The sequence below is a fragment of the Rosa chinensis genome, chromosome 2, assembly GCF_002994745.2.
Source record: "Rosa chinensis cultivar Old Blush chromosome 2, RchiOBHm-V2, whole genome shotgun sequence".
Lineage (NCBI taxonomy): Eukaryota > Viridiplantae > Streptophyta > Magnoliopsida > Rosales > Rosaceae > Rosa > Rosa chinensis.
The window spans coordinates 77,395,104-77,401,285 of record NC_037089.1 but is presented as its reverse complement, the minus strand read 5'-3'; positions in this window follow the sequence as shown (position 1 = coordinate 77,401,285).

Below are 6,182 nucleotides of genomic sequence, written 5' to 3'. Positions count from 1 at the left end.
GCATCATTTAATGGCTGGTAGCAGACTCACCGAACTGCGGGCTCCCCCATCATAGCCTGCACCCTTCTGGGAGGTCTGGGTATATACGTTTGTGTATCATCTTCGCCGAAAACCATCCACATTTAGTTTGAAGAGATTTTCCATAGCCTGCACCATTAAAGTGGTATATATTCCGTGGAGCTGAAAGGAATATACGTTTGTGTATCATCTTCGCCGGAAAGCAGCTCGAGGATGGCCGTACCCTCGCCGACTACAACATCCAGAAGGAATCGACTCTTCATCTTGTGCTCAGGCTTCGTGGGGGTATGCAGGTTTTTGTGAAGACTTTGACAGGCAAGACAATCACTCTGGAGGTTGAGAGCTCCGATACCATTGACAATGTCAAAGCAAAGATTCAAGACAAAAAAGGAATCCCACCGGACCAGCAGAGGTTGATCTTTGCTGGTCCGGTGTGCGGGATCCCTTTACTGGTGCACCGTCGACCGACCTTGATCTTCTGAGAAGGGTTCCAACGAGGCTGGGTTCCAAACCGCTTTCAAAACAAGAAGAAAAAAAACCCCTTTGACCAAAAAGAAAAAAAGGGAATAATGCCTTTGATGCTTACAGCACAACATACCCAATCCGAGAAGAGAAAAACCACACGCCTTTCACGTTAGAGTGTCAGCAGCAACAAGAACACCATCGATTAAAATTTACGATTGGTGAAGAAACCATAAGTCTATGTAAAATGAGTTTCTTCATAAGTCTATGTAAACCATAAGAAACCATAAGACTTATGGGTTTCTTCATAATCAAATTGAGTCACCAAAATTTATGAACACAATTCACAAAATTTGCACCATAAGTCTTCTTGCTTGATTTCTAGTAATAATATGGTCGGGGCCATCAATAGATTATTTTCTTTGATTTGAGGTGTGAATTGTGTTTTGGGTTGTTAGCCTGCTGGGTTTACAAAAAATTCATGCTGAAGCTCAAAACAAAAGAGAGAGGAAAAAAAATCGTTCCAGCGATCAAGCAAGAGCAAAAGAAAGGAAGAAAAAAAAATCAATATTATTACTAGGGCTGTCACTTGGTCGGTTCGAATCGGTTATAGGTATTACCAACTTCAAAACCAAAACTTTCGGTTTCAAAAATGAGTTACCAATTACCAACCAAAATTTTCAGTTGTTAATTATATTTACCAAATTCAGTATTTCGGTTTTCAGTATTACCAACTTTTTTTTTTTTTTTTGAAAGGGGTTTGGAACCCAGCCAAGCTGGGAGTCTCATCCCCACGCCTGACTTATTATATTAGAATTAGAATGCGTCAAGGGGGACATAATACCTTAACCTCGAGCATCAGTACAAAAGTCCTCGTAGAGTACATCCAGAATAATAATAGGAGACTCATCTAGCCAAACATCAGAAAGATAATTAAAACTAGCAAGGTGTGCCAACCTATTTGCAGCACCATTTGCTTCACGGAAGATGTGCCTAACCTGAAAAGAGTGAAAAGATGTCAAATATGACTTACAATCATCCATAATGTGCCCAATTTCAGATCGATCTTCCACATCATGCTGTAGAGCAGTAACCACAAGGGAGCAATCACTCTCAAGAACAAGAGTAGTCATGTTCTGATGGATAGCTAAGAGAAGCCCTACCTTACATGCTTCTGCTTCCATATGCAAAGCGGAAGAAGCATGTGGGAACTAGCGTGATAGAGCTGCCAAACAGACACCATATTCATCACGTATTACAACCTGTTAACAGTAAAGCCTCTTGATTATATTTTCACGGTTGTAATTCTTTTGTAATCTAGCTAGGTAATTAGTGCAGGTTAATTTTCTGTTGTTACACTAGAAAGGTTGTTAGGGTGGTGCACAGATCGTTCACACGTGGTGCTAATCTGTGCATCTATCTTCTGATATAAATAGTAGCTGCTAGGACCACAATTGTATTCATTCAGTCATTTTCTAAATCGTAATATCAGTTTCTTCTTCTGCATTTTCTTTCTTTTCTCCAAGAAATACACAAAGCTTTCATGGCATCAAAGCCAGGTTGTGATTGGGACCGAAAATCTTCATCGGAGAACCGGAAGCTTCATCGGAGGCCTAGCCACTCAACCAAAGCTTATGTTCGTGGTGGATTCTGCTCTTGATTGATTCTGTTCTTGATCATCTTTTTCACAGAGTTTGATTTCTCTTTTCAGATAAGCTCAGCCTCATAGTTCTACGATTTGATTTTGTCAAAATTTGTTGTTGATTTGTTGAAGATTCATAACGCAAAAGCACATAGTTACTGATCCAAGATTGATTGAAAGTTGGAAAAGAAGATCGAAACCCTAGCTTTGTCATTAAAGAAATTCAAGATTCAGATTCTCCGTTTACTTTTTCTAGCAAGAGAAAATTGATATCACTCTTAATTACTTAGATATTGTTCAAGCTCTCAGATCATTTCCTTGTGTTTGATTTGATGTTCCTTTGAAGTTGTTCATCAATGGTATACAGTTCTGGCTCATTTCTAGCTACTACTAGCTCTCAAGCTCTCAGCTCTACGTGTTGATACTCAAATCTACTTGCATATATATTGAATTCAAGAGCATCTTTTTGCTGCTTGTGAAGAAGTATACGGCTGGAAGTGAAGTTGTTGAAATCAAGTTGGGAAGAGTGCCAATTGAAAATTCACTGTTAGAATTTAACTAGGGGTCTGAATAGCTTTTTAGATGACTTGTGTTGGTCTATTGGATCTGCACAAAGAATTGGTAAATCTTAGAGAAGAATGTTCATGAGTTGAAGTTTTGTGCCACAGCCTTGCCCATATAGAAAAGATACAGAAGAAACAGGGCATTTCCAGTTTTTGGCTATTGTTAGGAACTGAAATCTGCTCATTCAAGTTGGTTGAATTGTCTGGGTTTGGTTTTGGAAATTCTCTTAACCTTTACAACACTGAGGAAGCATTGGTATTCTGTCATCTTATAGTCATGGATAACAACAACCAGCCACTCATCTATATGCTTTCGAGCATTTACAATTTACTGCCTGTGAGGCTGGATGATAGCAATTACATTACATGGTTATTTCAAATGAAAAATATGCTTAAAAGCCTTGGGTTAGAGGGATACGTTGATGGTTCATATTCTTCTCCGCCTCAATTCTTGGTGACAAATGGTAGCATAAATGCTGGAGTTACAAGGGAATTTCAAGAATGGGAAAAGAATGATAAAGCATTGATGACTCTTATCACTGCCACTTTATCTAGTGAAGCATTATCATTTGTGGTTGGAAGCAATACTTCATGTGAAGTTTGGAAAAATTTGAGGGTGAGATATGGTGTATCTTCTAGAACTGCCGCTATGCAACTTCAAACAAACTTGTACACAATTCAAAAAGGCAATGATACTATAGACAAGTATTTTCAGCGTATCAAGAACATTACTGATCAATTAGCTTCTGTTGGCATTCATATTCCCGAAGAAGAGATTGTTATCATTGCTGTTAATGGCCTTCCCTCTGAGTACATGACTATCAAAATTGTGGTCAAAGCTTTGATCACAACTATGTCAATGCACAAATTGCGTTCTCTTTTACTTGATGAGGAGTCTACCATGGATCAATCTACAAAGACTATGCAGAATGGAATGCCCACTGTTACCAATTCTAGTGTCATTTCTGGTATGCCTACTTTCAATCACTACAACACACCAATCGCCTCAAGTGCTGCTATCAATGTGCCTAATGCTACCTGGAGTTGTCAAGACATGATTCCGCTTTCTACCAATTTTGGTGCCTCTCAGACAATGCCTAATTCTGGATACATGTTGAATAACAATGTTGGCAATGGAAGCTACTTTTCTGCACCTACACTTCCTTATGGCTATGCACCTCAAACTGATGGTTTCATGCTCCAAAATGGCACTTTTGTAACTCAAAATGAGGGATTCATGGCTCAGAATGGTGGTCACACTCGTGCTTCTCAACCCAACTACTCTCAGCAAGGTTTCTCTCAAAATAATGTGTCACAGCAGCTTTCACAACAACATGGCTCTGTTTCACAAGCTTCAACCAACAACTCTAAGATTGATCCAACAGCGATGGTTGCTCATAATAGCTTCAATAACTTTGAGGTTACATTATTACACTCGAGCTCATCTCATCTTGATTCTGTTGCACCAATTGATGCTCAAAGATTTCCAACATCCAAAATGGAAATTAAACTAGAAATCTCTGGGGAATCTTTCACAAGTGCAGATGAAAGTGGAAAAGATCCTGTGCATGATGTTGGCAGCCAAATTGTCGTTGTCCCTTCCAAAGATGGTATCCTTTATGCACAAGAAGACTCAGATCATAAGGAGCCTATGGTGTTGTCTCGAGATGGTCATGAGCTCAGTCAGTCCACCATACTAGAGTCAGCTTTGCAACCTAGGACAAATGCTGCAACAAGAAATGGATTTTCTGAAATTGAAAATGACAAAGGTAGTAAACTGGAGGTGCTTTCAAGGTTTGAACTTTCTCCAAACATAGTTGGCAAAGGTGGCTCCAAAAAGCAGAACTCTGAGTCACCAAGACTAGCTGAAAACGTCTGTAATCGCTTGAATGCTAGTATTGAGCAAGCCGAGGCACAACCTCAATTGGCGTATGGTCGAGAAACTATGGAGCTATTGAGTAAAAGTCTGATGAATTGTAGGCAATATTGTCAGCCTATGCAGCTATGGCCATCACTTCCACTTATTCCTCCTGGTTGAAGTTAGTACTTGGCCTGCTATCTTCATCAAAGACATGTACTCTTCTTTGCAGCATACTAGACTTTCCAGCAGATTTGAGAAGCAACTAAGGTACAACTAGCAGATCAGTTTACAAAGGATTGTGTTTCCACCATATCAATATCTTTGTGACAGCTTGATGATTGCTCCCCCTCATCAAGCTGAGGAGGGGTGTTAACAGTAAAGCCTCTTGATTATATTTTCACGGTTGTAATTCTTTTGTAATCTAGCTAGGTAATTAGTGCAGGTTAATTTTCTGTTGTTACACTAGAAAGGTTGTTAGGGTGGTGCACAGATCGTTCACACGTGGTGCTAATCTGTGCATCTATCTTCTGATATAAATAGTAGCTGCTAGGACCACAATTGTATTCATTCAGTCATTTTCTAAATCGTAATATCAGTTTCTTCTTCTGCATTTTCTTTCTTTTCTCCAAGAAATACACAAAGCTTTCACAACCCCCACTCCTCCATCACCAAAGTCATCCCGGTAGCTACCATCTACATTCACCTTCAGTCGCCTACTCGGAGGATTCTGCCATTTTGTTTTCTCCCGCCGAGATTTCGCACCCCCATGGATATTTAGCTGCTGGTACTCCTCAAGAAATTTGCTTGCCCATTGGGCTGCATTGGCTGCACATAAGTAGTTATCCTTCCATAAAGCATTATTGCGTTCAGTCCACAGTACCCAAAGTGCCATGAAGAAAGCACACCGTTGACTTCCATTGAGGATGTCAATAACATTCAGTACCCAATCCACCACATTTAACGCAGCCACATTCTTAGCTTGGAAACCCAGAGTAGTATGTACCCAAAAACAAGCGGTCACATCACAATCTCTAAATAAGTGCAGCCCATCCTCACAAGATTGGTGGCAATAAACACAATTAACATCAGAGAGTCTAACCTTTTGGGAGAGTGCACATCTTGTTGGTAAAATCCCCTTCAAAAGCCTCCATATGAAGACACGTACCTTAGGGGGAATATTGGCTCCCCAAATGACCCTCCAGTAGCTTGCATGAATATATACCATATGTGCCTAAAGAGCTAGATGCACGTTCAGTTCTACCATCCTCAATCCTAGCAACATGGTAACCACTTCTAACCCCATATTTACCCCTTTTATCATAATGCCACATCAAGTTGTCCTCTGCTGCTCTAAAGCTTAAAGGAATACGTGCTATAATGCCGACTTCGAAGGGCGTAAAGTGTTCCTCCAACGTTGGAATATTCCACTCATGATCATCTTCCATAATCAAGTCACTCACTTTTAGACCCTCAAGACCCACAGGAGGGGAAGAAAAAGGCTTGAAATTAACAGGCAATGTCAGCCATGGATCATGCCATGCATCAATACGTTCCCCAGTTCCAACTCTATATCTCATGCCCTGCCGTAGCAAGCATTTACCATGCATAACATTCCTCCAAGAAAAGGAGGCACCCT